Below are 17,317 nucleotides of genomic sequence, written 5' to 3' on the forward strand. Positions count from 1 at the left end.
TCAGATTATATTTTACTCATTTATGTTTAAAATATTATGTTTTAGTTATTTATATTATCGTTTTATTATGAAATGGTCACTCTACCGTTAAACTTCGTTACCTCCTAACGACAGTCCAAAAGATTTTAAATATCAACTTGAATGTCCAGTTGTTGATATGAAAATAAGCTTTTGATTAAATAAATTTAATTTGGACTGCCACGTAAAACTACCATTAGGGAGGTAATGGAGGTTAACGGTAAAGTGACTACTTTATAATAAAATAATAATATAAGTGACTAAAACATAGTATTTCAAATATAAGTGACTAAAATATAATTTGAGTCAAACAAAAGTGACTATTTTATAGTTTATCCAAAAATAATTATGATAATATAGCTTATTGATTATTGAGAATAAAAACAAAATTAGAAGAAAAAAATATTTTGTAAAAAACCTCGTACAAAAAATTAATAAATTTTGCATATTACATAAAAATGAATATATTATATTTTTATTTTTATTTTCGTTTCTCAAAATATGTACCGAATTTTTTTTCGATTTTACAGCTAAAATTACACCAACACACATAATTTCTTCAAAATAAATTATAAAAAAAAAAAAGGTTGAGAATCCAAACCCTAAACCCAGATTGGACATTGCAAAATTTATCTTTTTCTTTCTCGACTTTTCTTTATACATACTTATCTTCAACAACACTTCATGTTTTCAATTGGTTCTAACTTTAATTTTTTTCTCTTTTATTTTCCTTTTCTAATTTTATAAAACAAATCACAATGAGAGTAAAAAGAAAATAATTGCATTTATTGAGATAATATAAATGAGTACATAATAATTTTAATTTTCAAAAATTAGCAACAGATTCAAGATTTTATTGGAGCCAAAAAAAACTTCAATCATTTTAATGCAATTTTATTTAGTTTCGAATAGGTCTAATTCTGTTCTCAATCCATATACTCTTTAAATGTTTTAAATTTAGTCCCTCTAAACCAGTCCTATTGATAACACTATTAACTGGTTTATATGTTAAATCTGAATATTTGTTATTAATTGAACCATTAACAGAAATTTTGAAAAAAATTAGAGGGATTAAATTTTAAAAATATAAAGAATAGAGAGGCTAAAGGCGGAATTAAACCTTTTAATATGTTTTTGGATACAAGTCAAATAAAATGAAGATAAAAAAAATGTTTAATTTTTAATTGTTTAATGTTGGAAAAGAATATATAAAAGATTTGGGAGATTGTTTATTTATGGGATGGTATTTTTCACACCCTTTTGCATGCCAAAAAGTAAGGTTAGAATCATGTGCTACCACATGGTGTGAAATTAAAATATCTTAAATACTATAAATTTATAATAATAATAATAATTAGGAAGTATTATGGTTTCTTCATGGGAAATTATAATCAATTTGACCTTTGATTAATTATTATGTATGATTTTAATAATAATAAAGAGGCAAAAGGCATAAAAAGCTAAAATTATATCACAAGCAACAAAGGTGGAAAGGAAACAAGTGAGATTGAAATTCATCTTTTTGGCTCAATGATTGTGTATTTCAGTAGAATTTTAATACTTAATAATTACTATGTCACAATCTTTATGCTATTCCAATTTGGTGGTGCATAAATTCTTACAATTTTCACCTATAATTTTTTATTTCTTCCACAATGAAATCACTTTTTTTAATTTTTATCTGCAAATGTGTATTAGGGGTTATAGAAAATAATTTGCAACTTTTAATTAATTATAAAATGATTCACCCTTTTTTATTTTGTATATAAATTATTTTAAATAAATAGTAAAATTTGGTAGAAGAGATTAACGTCATTAACTTACCACATTAGCCAATCAACTATCGATTAAATTAATTAAATTTTGGATGGAATCAATCTATTTAGTGCCACTTATAAGAAATATCAATTTTTTGAGTAATTCAAGGGCAAAAAACAAATAATAGTGGTGAAGCTATAGAGAATGATGCCACAATTTTAATGTAATAGTTTTTTTAATGGTAAAACTAAACCACCACTATTAATTATTATGCAAATAATAATTTTACTTTTAAACTAAAAATAAAAGAAAGTTCTAGCCTCATTCTATATGGTATCATCAAATAAAATATCAATTTTAATTTTAAATTAAAAATCAATTTAATAAAAAACTTGATATATTAAAGTGGTGGCATCATCTCTATGGTTCCACCACTATTATTTATTTTTTGGCCCCAGAATTATTCATAAATATTAGTATTTCTCAAATATTTGTGCAAGTGATGTCAAATAGATTGTCTCCACCAAAAAAATTATTATTTTTAATATGACAACTAATGATTAGTTGACGTGAAAAGTTGATGACGCCAATTTTTTGATTCCACCAAATTTCACTATTCATTTTAAGTAATTTACATTCATAATTAAAAATTTCAAATTATTTTTATGAAGAAAGCCTAATATATTAAATATTGTTCTCGATAAAGAATTTATCTCAAGCACCAAACGAAACACTTTCGCCCTAGATACTTGAGTTCTTGATAGAGCCACTTTGTGAATTAACTTAAACTCTTAATAAAATTAGAAGATTAAGAAGCCACTGTAAATGATTGTTACTTTGGATTATTATTTATGTATTGGAGAAGTTCAATAATATATCCATATATAGTAAGATAGAAATGAATATGGAGAGGTCAAAATACGTAGGTATGAGGTGGAAGTAATAGCAGACATGTTTGACAAAACAGAGATCTTTGTTTGGACCTGATAATGAAAAAGAAAAGCTTAAAAGATTCAACCCCACACCCACCACCCAACCACTTATATGCCACCTCTTATTCTCTCTCTATGTATGTACACCCACCCACTTATTCAATATCAATAAATAATACTATGATATTAGTAATTAAATTTTAACTTAATTGACATAAGTATTATTGTCAATATAAAAGATGTAAATTTAAGTAGTATTATCCTTCTATTTATTGATTTTTGTGTCTTGTTATTATTTAATATGATGAATGAAACTTAAGCTTGTGCATTACACAAACATTTCCAAAGCTATAACTCAAAATTTAAATTAGTTGATATTCAAAAATTTCTAGTTGTGTCCTCAAAATATCAAATATTGTATCAAATATAGATCAAATTGAATTTGATGTGGAGTGTATTTAAGACACACCGATCAAATTATAATTGTGTGTACCTATTGGACAAACAATTTGGATTTAACAATTTAAAAAAGGATAAGGTCAATAAAAATTAGAAGGGATGTTTCTTTTTTAAATATGCTTCATGTCATATTTGATTTAAGATTTAATGCCTAAGCTAATGGCTAGACAAACAGAAGGAACTAATTAATATGAAACTAATACCTTGAGACTTCAATTAAAACATGCTAAAGTTTAAAAATTGATATACAAATAGATCGTAGTTTGAGGATGTCGAGCACAATTAACTATATAGAATTATACTCCTTTAGTATATAAAAAATTAGTCTCTCTCTATATATAAAGATTTTTGCAATTTTTAATTGATTTTCCAACTTCAAAAATTAAGTCTACTGTGATAGGGGAAGATGAAAAGTCGCTATTCAGCAACGGTTTCGTTCACGACAGTTGTTGATAATCTCAGCAAGAGGGTTCCTTCATCTGCGTTAAGGGAGCTTTTTGATCATTTTGGTAGGGTCACGGATGTTTGCGTTGCTTATTTTAATCCTAGGAGGAAGTACTCTCTTACGACTTTTGCCTTTGTTCGATTTTGGTTTGAGGAAGATCTTCACAGAGCAATTGCTATGGGTGCTATATCATAGGATTGATGGTTTTGTCATCAGTGTTTCCACGGCTAAGTATGTAAGTAAGAGCGACATTTTTTCAGGCCGGCGATCTAGGGGAGTGCGTAACGTGACGGTGTCGGAAACTTTGTTTGGTAATGGCCTTTTTGGTGCTCACAAGCAGAAATTGCCCAAGTCTAGTAATCCTCGTCCCAAGGTCTTTTCAGGCGCGTTGAGGGATTCTCGGTCATACATTATTGGAGCTAATCCTTTGCCCATGGTAGATGAGAGGGGGAGAGTGAGCGGGTTACTGCCTTGATTCCCAATGTGTTCAATGAGTCCTTTAATGCTAGTGACAAAGCAAATAGGTCCACGGGGCAAGAACAATGCAGTCAGGACATTGACTGGTTGAAACGTCGTCTTATTGGTAATGTTAAAAAGGTGTATAGTTTGGAAATGGTCCAAAAAGCTTTGTTAGGCGAGAATATCAAGTGCAAAGTTTGTCCATGGGGTGGACCATCCTCTATTTTAGCCATTGATTCATCCAACGACTTGGAAGATGTATGGGAATGAAAGAAAGACGAGCTTTTGAATTGGTTTGATTATCTATCACGTTTTAATGCTGAAGAACAAGATCCAGAGATGTTTGTTAGTTGATGTCCCTTTACGTTGTTGGAATGAAAGCTTTTTTAGGTCTCTCGGTGATCAGCGGGAGCATTTTGTGAGCCTAGATCCTGACACTAGAGATCGAAATCGCCTTAACGTAGCTAAGATGGTTGTTAAAGTGGTTAGTAAGGCTTGTATTCCCCATCATGCTTATGTAGTCAGTAAAGGTACTCAATTGAGGTAGAGGACTCATCCCTTATTAGATCGATGAGGGGAGTCAGGTGCAGTTTGCAGACGTATGGCTTGAGATGGAGCCCTAATTGGCCCCCTTTCCAATTTCGTTGCTGCATCTTTGGTGCTGTCGGTTTTGATTACTATGTTTACTTCCCCTACATGTTACATGTGTGTGTGTAGTAAAGATGAAGCTGATCCACGTCATAGGTATATTCTTGTTGTCTATTGCCACATTGACATGCATGCATGAATTGATATGCGTTGATGATGCTATATGTCACCCACCCATATATAAAACAACAGTAAACCTCTTTCCAACACATAATTATGTTTTCTTTTTCATGGAAAACATAAGCTTCACGATTCTTACACAATCATCAGCCACCTTCCTTTGTCTAACATACTTTTGTTTTCCTTTCCTCGGCTGCTAAGGAATATCTGAACATTATATAACGGTAAATTTGATTAAATTGGTTGAAATTTAAGATATTTTGAATTTAAATTATTTTAAATTTTGAAATTTTTCATTGTGTGTTTAGAGTTTAGATATGCTATGTTAGTACGTAACAATAATAAGCTAAAGCCCACAGATTAACATGTCCAAAGTTGGGTGTTCATAGTTTGATTAAAATTGAATTAACCGATTGAACTAATCTAATTCGGTTAATCGGTCAATGGTCGAATTTAACTCGGTCAGAGGTCGATTAATGATTATTTGAAGTTTCAATTATTAATTAATTTAGTTCAAATCGAATAATTAATTGAATTAAATAATATATAATATATTTTTATATTAGCAATATATTTTTGAACTATTATTTTTATATTAATATAAATAAATAATATATTATATATAATATATTTTTGAACTATTAAAAAAAGAAAATAAACATGAGCAATATTTTTTTTATATTTTTATACTTATTTTAACTAAAAGACAAAAAAAAATATAAATTTCGGTTCAATTAACAATTAAAAATTTTTACATTTCGAGTAATTCAGTTAATAGTAATTTAGTTCGGGTAATAACTAAATCAACCATTTGAACACTACTAGATAGAAGGACAAGGGAAGTGAGCCAATCCTAAGGATATAACTATGATCCTAGCCGGTAAAACTATTATAGAGCATATTGATTCTTTTTATTAAAAGTTTCATCTTTTTGAATAAAAGTTAGTTTGATTGATAGAATAATAAGACAACAACACTGAGCGTGTTCTGTGTACCTCATGTTGACATACAATGATAAATTTTTAACAGTAGAAATAGATAATTTTTTTAGCAGACGTATTAGTTTTCTTTTTTATATAACATACAGGGACTAATTTATCTATTTTTTTAAATTAAGGGACTAATATACAATTCAGCTCGTAATACAAAAATCTCCATATTACTTTTACAGGTTCTAACCATTTATCCATTCTCTCCGTCTTCATCTATATTATTAACAAACCTTCTTCTTCCTAGCTAAAACTTTTTACTATATTATTCTCTAATAACCCTATTTAAAGAGCCCTTGGAGTGACACCACTTCACTACAGGTCTAGCCACAGTCTAATTTCTCTTCAACAAGACATTAAAAAAATGTCAATTTAGATTCAATCAATTTAAATTAAGATTTGATAAATTTGAATATTTAATTTTTATAATTAGATTAAGTTTATGTTTACTTGAATTTTTATGTATTAAACTCATGAATACCCAAAGTTTTTTTTCCTTATATTAAAATGCCTAAATATTATATTACATCTTTAAATTGCTTGTGATTATATTAATCAAAGTAGATAGTTTGAAAAGAAGGAATAGAAGATAAGACATACACTACAAAGTTTTCCCTCACAAATGTGTCAAATGATATATGATGAGAAATGTAAAATGGCTAAGCTTTTTCCCTCATCACTTTTTTAATTTTCAAAACTTTAGCTAGGTGATGGAATTAACATTCTTCCAGTTTGTCCCCCTCTCAACACACATATATATTTGCTTTTTGTTTTTCATAAACTACTACAATCCAGGGTTAAGATTGTTAACGATACTTGAATATTGGTGTTTATTAAAGTGTTGATGAGAACTCAATTAATTGATTCAATTTATTTTAAACAGTTATTTTAATTTTTGATTTTTTATTAGTTCAAAATGGTTTTGACCATCTTCAATTAGATCTTTGATTCTCAATTAAACCAATTATGTGGCATTATGACAACATTGGCTTCATTTGCTTAGTCTTTTTATGGTTGGCTCTGGAAGGACAATGGGTGAAGGGTTCCTATCTGCTTTTTGCAGTGAGCCATTGCTTTTATCATGGTAAAGGAATAATGGGAGTGCTTCCTTAACCCCATATGGACCCCATTTCAGTCCAATCATGTGGACCCATTTTGTCCGGCCCCATATAAACTAAAACCCAACCTCACAAAAATTATAAAAAAAATTGAAAAAAAAAATCCCATCACCTCCCATCCCATGTTTGCGTAAATGAATAGAATGGTAACGTGGGTGGTATTGCTTTGAAGGATTGGTGTCGTTAAAGTGGAGACTTGGCCCCTCCCACCCAAAGCCAACCTACTTTTCTCAATCCTATTCCTCCCCACTTTCTTATTATATCATTTTATATATTATTTACTTTCCCATTCATTTCCATATTCACTGTTGTTTTAACCTCCACACATGGAAAAACATGGCATTGTTATGTTCATCTAAGGTTAGGGTTAGGGTTAGGGTCATAAGTGTTGCTTAAGCAAAAAAAAAAAAAAGAAAGTTAGTGGGGAGGCCTATATAGGTAAAAAGAAACTTGGTAACTATAGTAATATACAAAGAGGGTAAAGTAAAATTATAAAATTTTGGGTTAAAACTAAAAATATTCAGTTTAAAGGATTTATTGAATTAATAATTCTTTGAAAGGACCATATTAAAAAGACTCAAATTAAATTATTATTTTTAAGATAGGTTAGAATTGAAAATTTTCCATTTTTTTTTATCAAGGAGGGTCTAGGCTTTACCTTCCCTTTAACTTTTTTATAATGGTGATATCTTTGTTATGATCTTTCTTTCTTTGAGCTTTGACTACAGTGTTATTCCAATCAAACATCATGAATTATGATTGTAGGTTTTGATTTTACTTTCTATTCACTTTCAAGTTAATTTTATTATCCTCCTTTATAGAAATTATAATTTTAGTTGTGTCTTTCTAAATGAAACCATATTTTAATTGGTAAACCATATTTTTAAAATAAATAAATTATAGTAAATGTGATTAGATCTAAAAAAGAAAATTGTAGTTGTATATAATTTGACCATGTATACCCTATCATAAATGTATATAAATCTTTGTTGAGGCGAGTGTTGTCCAAGTGTCAATAATAGTAGTCATTATGATTATCACTGCGATAGATTTAGCCATTTGTAATGTTATGAGTTAGATAATTTTTTGAATAAAATTCTTGGGTTTTGAACAATATTGATATTGTGGAAGTATGGAAATTCAACTGTGAAAATCAATTCATTTGAAGCAATTTATTTTGAAGATTGAACTGAATCAGGTCAAGCAATCAGATCCTTTGGGTTATAGAGATTGGATCGAGATAATATTGAAAATATATCTCCAACAATCCATTTTACATTAGTTTTTATTATATTGCATCTTACTATTTTAGCAGTTGTTTAATAGGGAAATTGATTGTAATTGATCTAATATGTTAGCAAGTTCCGAAACTTGTATAGGTATTGTACTTACTGAGTATTGAAAGCACTTATTTGTTCATTTGTGAGTGCATTTAAGAGAGTAAACAAGTTTTGTTACTTAGTTTATTGTCTAAGTGAGATTGCTATACATCAAGGTGTGATAAGATTTAAATCACTTGTTATATTAAGTAAAAAATAGTGAATGTATTCACTGAATTAAACTTCATAAACATAAAAAAACCGAATATATATTGTATGGAAAAATCTCGAAAACCGAACATTAAATAATGTGTACAACTCAAGGCCTTAGCCTGGCCAAAAGGATTCACTAGATATTGTTAGTTAAATTAAAATTTTTTTGTCACATAAATATATGGGTTGGTCCAAAAAAAAATTTCTCCAATGATTGCCGATCCTCTAACCCTTTTCTCATGAAATTTCATGGCTTCCAAACAAAGCTTGAAATAAGCTCCTCATATTCTCTCATCATTTGACATGAAACTTCAACTTATCACAACATATGGGAATGAACCTCATAAATGAGATATTATGGGTTAATTGATGTGTATATTATATAAGGCAAGAAAACAAATTAAAGTGGAATATATATAAAATTAGGGTTTATATTTGTTGTACTATTAAAATATATAATTTATGTGTTGTTAGATTGTGTTTGATAAATTGAAAACTTAAAATTAAGTACTGAAAAATTAAGTAATAAATTTTTACAACTAGATTTTATAAGAACTGAATTTATATTATAAAATTGTTTGTCGAATATAATTATTTTTGTTTAGTGATAGAAAATTTTGATTTTGAAAATTTATTATTTCATAATTTTAATCTTACTAATATGATATTATTTATTTTATTTTGAATAGTTTTAGATAAAAGTTAAAGATAATAATGTAAATATTTTAATTTTTAATAAAATGAAGAAATAATTTATTTAAAAATAAGACTTAAAATAAAATCAATTTAATATTTTCAACATTAAGATATTCAACTGTTTTTAGTTAAAATTTTCCAATGATTTATCAAAAACACCTTTAAAGAATCTGATAATATCATGTATATGATTTAAATTTATACTAAGTAAATTTATTTTTAAAAATCTTGATTTTTGAATGATATGTCATAATCTTGTTCACCGATGATACATATAACTATACACCATTAATATAGATTTTATACATCTTCCAAACTACACTTAAACTTCCCAAACCCTAACTTATTTTACTCAGTTGAGGAAGACATTATGGGTCTAATTCCATCCAAACCTGGAACTTCAAAAAGTCTTCAGTAGCATTTGTGCCAATTAAAACTAAGTTTTATAACTTTTTATATTCCTCTTATTAATAATTTTTTTTATGAAAATAAATTCTTTTTATTAAAAAATAGTGTAGCACAAGAGATGAAAAAAATAATTATATGATAAGTTTTGAACGGCGCCTTAAATAAATCAATTAAACTTTATTGAAATTGTTGAAGTTTTTCAATGCATAAGTTGATTGAGTCTTAACTCGATTGACATGTGCATTGTTGTTAATGTAGGAGATGTGAGTTTGAGTGTGCTGAAACGCATTATCCTCCAATTTATGGGTTAGGGTGGGGCTATGAGTAGTTCTAAGCATTATGTAAAAAAGATCAGATATGATCAGAATCTATAATGAGATTGTTAAAAAAAAAATTCAATGCATAAAAGAAGGTGGTAGCTTAAAGATAAGGAATAGTCTTAGATAGGGATAAAGATAACATTTAATCTCTAAATTTGATTTTTTTTTATCTTAATTCCTAATTTTTTTCATATTAGTCTCTGAATTTGATAACTTTTCCTAGTTTTGGTCCATGTGATGACCAGCACTATTAAATTGAGCAATGTTATCACCTATTTCTTTTATAATAAAAAAATAACTTTTAGGTGATGATGTGGCACAACATCAAATTCACACATCACCACACGGATTAAAAATAAAAAAATTATCAAGTTCAGAGACTAATATGAAAAAAAAATAAAAACTAAGTTGAAAAAATTAACAATTTCAATTATTAAATTTTGTTTTATCCTTTTAGATATTAAAATTCAAAATACCAAATCTGTTGAATATGGATTTCAGAAACAATTATATGAACCCATAGAACTAAATTCGGTGTTCCCATCAAACCCATTTTGTTGGTAAGCTATTAATTTTTGTAACCCTAAAACAGTGGAATGAAGAAATTAATGCCAAAGAGGTTGCCTAGTTATCAATGGGAAATTAATTCTATTGAAGAAAGAATAATCAATAATTGGGGGTCAAAAGGCATTAAATGAGCAACAAGAATGATAGATATAAATGTGAAGGCATCCGGTAGCCTTAATGATGTTTTTCACCTTCAATGGTCGGTTCCTCTATTTGTAGAAAATAAGGTTTTGTGCTTCATCATTAGCTTTGAATCCTCATTCTCTTTTAGACCATCCATTCAAAAACCTGCCTAAAACTTTTATATATATATGAAGTTGGAGGAAAGAAAGAACCCACACCATTAATAAATGGTCCTTAATATCACATGCAAAACTCTTACTTAAGGCTAACCAACCTATATGCATGTGTGTATATATATGAATGCATTAAAGCTAGAAAAGAAGTTGGAGGGAAGAAAGAACCCACACCATTTGTATATGGTCCTTAATATCACATCAAAACTCTTATTTAGGGCTAAACCTACCTATATTCCAAATGTAAACAATAAAAGCTAAAGGCGTTCAAAGTTTAGACCTAGATCATTAATGGTTGAAATGGGTTGTTAAAAGAAAACCCTTTGTGTAACTCCATTTAGTTTCTTAGAATAAGCCAAATTTTGTTTGAATGAGTTGATGTTAGTGTGTGAGTTAAGGCTAAAATCAAAGAGGAATTAACAAAGGTTTAAGACGTGTAAGCATGTCGTTTTTTAAGATTTTATTTGCTTTCATCAAATGTATTGGTGCGTAGAAGAATTATTTGACAAGTAAACTTTGATGATATAATAAAATTCAATGATTATTTATATTTTGCACGGAAGAAAATATCCATTGATTACTAAGTAATGCATAACAAATAAAAAAATAACTTTTGTAATAAATTTTTATAAAACAATCTTAGAATAATAGAATGAGTTGTTTTAGGGTTTCCTTACGTGTAACTTTCTAAGTGAAATCTAAATAGATATTTATTTGGACAATCACATCTCTTAGCAATAAACATTACTATTTAAATAGTGTGAATTTGTTGATTTTGCCTTTCAGATTTTTGTTAAGATATTGTTGGGTTACCTTGCTAACAATTATAAATTGAGAGATGAATGCCAAAGTTTGGTTACATAGTTTGAAAACTTCATACATCTATGAGACCTTATAGAGAGAGTAGTCTACCATAAATCAATAAGTACGATATGCGATTTAAGTCCAACCTCAATCTTATGCCCAATCTATATATCTCGTCTCACTGATACTTTTCTCTTGAAAGCTTAGTTCTAAACTGATCAACAAGAACAATTTACATAAAATGAATTTACATTAAAATAGGTTCCTCACTTGAACATAATAAGTATTCTCTCAAAACTCATGAATAAAATACTGCCAAGCCTTTACTTAAATAAACATTTAATAGCTTGCTAAAGTACAATAAATGTGAAACACTTATCTTCTCAAAATTAGCCTTTGACTAAGTCTTCATATGTAATAAAGTGACACAGATCTTCTCGGTATAAACTTCTCTCGAGATCAAATCTCTTCAAATATGAAATTTTGATCACATCAAATGTTATCATAATGTCCTTACTTGATTTGCTTTTCTACGTTTTGTCTTCCGTGAAGTGTTGCTAAAATTCCTTAATGATGTGCTTTTAAAGAGTCTAACAATTTTGGTCAAAAAATGTTAATCAAATATGACAAATTACATTAGTCTGCCAAAGCTAAGTCACAACTGTAGTTACATATGAACTATATAATTGGCACTATCATATAGATATCTATTTGAGTTATTACAACTTTTGATTAATAACTAATAACTAATAAACAAAGCTAATTAATTATAATATTTCATTTACTAACTTTTTACTTTTAACTATTACTATATGGATAATTATTTTACACACTATCATTGGAATTTAAACTACTTCCAAATTTTGTAAAATCAAAAATTATAAATATTACTCTATTCCTCTTCCACCACCAGTTGAAAGTGCTGCTAAGGGAAAAAAATTCTTAAGAGTAGTCAAGCACTTATTATTGTATAAAATATTTAAGCAGTACATTTGTGAGAAATAGAGAATTCAAAAATGGGGTTTCTATTTTGGGGCGGAATTGGAATATGGAATGATGAGACTAGTCATTTTAGGTTCAAATTTTGACCACTAATTCAAAGAATCTTTTACATTATAATCAAAACATCATTTAAATATTCAAACTCATAAAAGGGTTTTTTTAATATATATTTTATTTATAAGTTATCTAAGTTTGTTGAATCTTGTAAGAAATTTAATGTTCTTAAAATATTTTTAGGTTTGAGTGATCTTATTAATGAAAAAACAATATTGGAAGAATTTACTCTCTATTTAGAGGTCCGATCTAATTCAATTTCAAATTTAGTCAAGACCTAATATAACTATCAAAAATAAAATGTCAGATAAATTTTTTTTATAAACTTTCGAGTTGCCAACAAGATAAAATAATATACTAGTTTACATCTTTATAGCTTAAAAACTAGCTAGTTACCCCCACTTCCTTTATTGTTTCAAACATTTGGTTAATTATGGGATCATTGCCTTCAAATTCCCCACCCTCCGTTGCCCCTTTTCTTTAATATTAGTTATATATGACTTGGTGCTGAAACAAGCATTACTTCATAGCAAAATTTGACACCCATTGTTTTGTTTTGTTTTTTTTTTTCTTGATATAATATTTTTTTTTAATTATAAAAGAAGGAAAAACAATGCAGCTCAAATTCAAATTACATTTAAAGTAGTGAACACCTTATTTAACATATTAATACGAGGTTGGATATAATGGTTTCTTTTAAATGCCCATTGGGGACTTTAAAATAATTAATAAATGAGATAGGATAGTTTAGTTTTTTAAGGAAATATGTGGCTGTAATGATTTTTGTTCTTTTGTTTTAATTGTTTATGGGCTCTATAACGGTATAAATTATTTGAGATGTTGTTTGTATTATAATGTAGAAATAATTTAATAACATATTATTCAAAAGTGAATATATAAAGAAATTAAAATTCAAGAGTATTTTTTTTTTTATTCTTTATGTCCATTTTACAATTTATGTTTGGGGTTCATGACTGCTCCTCTAAACTATGTTGTTTCTAAGGTTTGAACTTGTGTCTTCCCTTAAGAATACAATATACCTTTCCATTGCACCTAATACCTGTTATAATACGAGAGTAATTTAATCTCTTATCAAATAAATAGGTTAATTTTATTCTTATACAGTTAAAAAATAAACAACTAAGAGCAATTGAGTGCTTAGTTAGTCATTTCTATTAACGCATAACACGTATCTATTAATATCAATTGTAGATGAACAAGTGTTACGTATTAATGAAAATTATTGACCTTGCCTTTAATTATCTTTTTTCGCTCACTTTCAAATAGTAGTAGAACTTTGGACTAAGGGGGCATTTGATGTTTTTCCATGTTATGATTCCAATGTCATTGCTATGAAAGTTACTTTATAATGTTTGGTGTACATTGTAAAGTATTGATTAAAATTTCGAAAAAGATACGTTAACACGTTTGATTCACTTAACGATGAATGCATCTGAGAGAGGCCTAACTATTATAGGGACTTGATCAAATTAGGCCCTTTACTATTAAATTAGTCAGTTTAATCACTATATTGTTAAAAAGAATCAAATAAGACCAAATTAGAATAGAGTTAACATTTATTGATTAAGAAAATATCATTTACGTTTAACATTGTTAATATTTCTGGGATAAATTGCACCATTAGTCACTAAACTAGGGGAAAGTTTTTGTTTTGGTCACTTAACCAAAAAAATTACAATTTGGTCATTGCGCTATTCAAAAGTTTTCATTTATTGGGCTGTTAAATTCGATGTTATATGGCTTTCTCTATTTGCAATGCCTATATCAATCAAAAGCTCTCTTTCCCTTTCTCTTCTACAATTTATTTATTTTCATGAAACAACGTAGGATGTCACGAATCTAAAAACCAAATTCCAATAGTTTTTTTTCTCTAATCTCCGACATTGACCATCAGATTGATTTGGATCTAAGATACGTTCTTTTACTCGTTGATAGGTACAATCCACAGTACCGATCGTCGAATCGTCTATTTGTGCTCGCTAGTGGAACTTTTTAAAAAAAAATAAAAATTAACAGCTCAATGACTTAAATAAGAATTTTTGAATAGTTCAGTGACTTAAATGAAAGCTTTCAAATAGTTCAGTGGCCACATTGTATCTTTTTTTGGTTAAGTGACCAAAACAAAAACTTATCCATAGTTTAGTGACTAATGGTGTAGTTTACCCATAGTTTTAAAGTTTTTATGATTTCGTAAAAAAAAATCTTTTGCTTGGAATTGAAAAAAAAATTCAAGACATTTTTTCATTCAGTAAATCTTAACTTTGTTACAATTTGGACTTATTTAATTATTTTTAATAGTATAAGGACTAAATTGATCAAGTCCCTATAATACAGGGACCTCCTAAGCACTTTATCCTTCACTTAAAACATTCCTAGGAATATAATGTTATTTTATGCATTTTAATAATTTTCAATAATTTTGTTATTAACAAATATTATTAATAATATTTTCTATTAATCTTTACAATTGACAAATATTTAAATTATTTCAAAAGGTATATATGGTTTTCTTACATGTTGATGGAATCCAAGACATTAATATATTTGAAAGACAATTTATACGTAGTTTGCCCTAAAATAGTAAAATTTTAATTTTAATTTTTATAATTTATAAAATTTTAAATTAGAAATAGTAAAATTGTATTTTGACCTTCAAAATAATAAAATTTGATTTAACCCTTTAAAATTATAAATATATAAGCTATTAAAATGATAAAATTACATTTTTATTATCGTAAAATATACAATTTAATTCGACCCTTCAAAAGGATTTCTTGGCTCAGCCACTGCTTGCATATATAACTTAAGATTGTGATTGCATATAATATAACTTATTATATCTATTATTTTTGACACAATACTTAGAACTACTCATAGCTCCTCCCAACTCATAAATAGGAGGATAATGCGCTTCAACGCACTCGAACCCACGTCCTCCTGCATTGACAACAATACTAATACCAATTGAATTAAGACTCAATCGATTTAAAAGACTCGAACTTAATTTGCGTGAGTTGTGCAAAAAGTTGAGATCCACTCCTTTAGAATTATGGTAATACTTAATATTAATTGGCTTAATGATAAATTTGGCCACTAACGTTTATATGTTTTATCTAAATGACTCTAATTTTATTTTTTAGCCTTTTTTTTATTATCAACTTTTGTTCTTTTTTTTTCACATTTTTTTTAACAGATTTAATAAAAGTACTGTAAAAAAAAGTTAACGGATGATGTGAAGTTTCATCGTGGAATATTTTTAATGAGATGTAATTTACTACTTAGATAACTCAATAAAATAATTACATATGGAAAATAATAAAATAAGTAAATAATTCATGAAGTTAAAAATAACTTTTAATTTAAAGAAAATAAACATAATTATCTAAAAAAGTTTCAAAACGAATGCTCAGTATTTTCAATTTGATTTATTAATTATCTTTTCAAATCTCTCAATAAACAAACTTATGCATTCATTTTGAAACCATTTTTAGATAATTATGTTTCTTTTCTTTAAATTAAGAGTTATTTTTTAACTTCATGTATGATTTATTTATTTTATTATTTTCCACGTAATTATCTTATTGGGTTATCTAAGTAATAAATTACATCTAATTAAAATATTCCAAATCATCCACGTTAATTTATTTGAACGATACTTTTATCAAATCAATTATAAAAAACAGTTTGAAAATAAAAAGGTTGATGACCCAAAAAGACTCAAAAATACAATTAAAGCCATTTTGACAGAACATGTAAACGTTAGTGACCAAATTTGTCATTAAGCCAATATTAATTTAAAATAAGTCCAACCTATTTATATTTATTATGGGTAAACTACCAAAATAGTCATTTATTTTTACATAATTTTTCTATGTTTTCCATTTGTTAAAACTAATCCCTATACTTTTTTTGGAACAATTTAGTTTTTATTTTTATTTCTTTGTTTTCCTTTTCTTCTTACCTTTTATTTTTCTCTCTTCTCGTATTCTTCACTACAGAAACATAATATTTACCCACCAAATAAATCAAGTCATTGTTTCTTTCACATCATTCCTAAATTGAATTTCACTCAAAACCGAATATTAATCATTCTTAATCAAATCTCGATTTGAATATAACCTAATTTTGAAACTAAAATTTGATCTAACTAATCAATATAAAAAACCATATCCTTAATCAAATCTAAACATAAATTGAATTTTTTACATTCAAATTTTTTTTTTCCGTTTCCAAAATTGTACAAAATATAAAGATTTTTCTTTTCCTTTTCTTTTATTTTCTGATGAATAAAATTAAGCTAACAATAAAATTAATCTAAAGCTTCTTAGATATTCCTAAGCAAGCTTGATTGGAAGTCGAACATAGATGAACTGAAGAGAGAAAGAGAGCATGAAACCAAACTGGTTTAGGTAAAGTTGAGGGTAAGTTTCATATGCTGATCATTTTAGTCATTGAGAGTATAGAGCTCGTTTGAAGAATTTATGAAACGTAGTTTCGAGAGGGTGAGAATGTTATAGGTAAGATAGATATTGTGATCGTGGGGGTTAGTAAAGAGGTTGAGGGAACGGGCTTAAAAAACTTTGTTGAGAGTGGACTGCCATAAGTCACAACTAGTGAGGTCTTCGAGTGAGGCGAGCTTGTGGACTAGGGCATTAAGGCATCCAAATTGGT

The sequence above is a fragment of the Gossypium arboreum genome, chromosome 1, assembly GCF_025698485.1.
Source record: "Gossypium arboreum isolate Shixiya-1 chromosome 1, ASM2569848v2, whole genome shotgun sequence".
Taxonomy (NCBI): Eukaryota; Viridiplantae; Streptophyta; class Magnoliopsida; order Malvales; family Malvaceae; genus Gossypium; species Gossypium arboreum.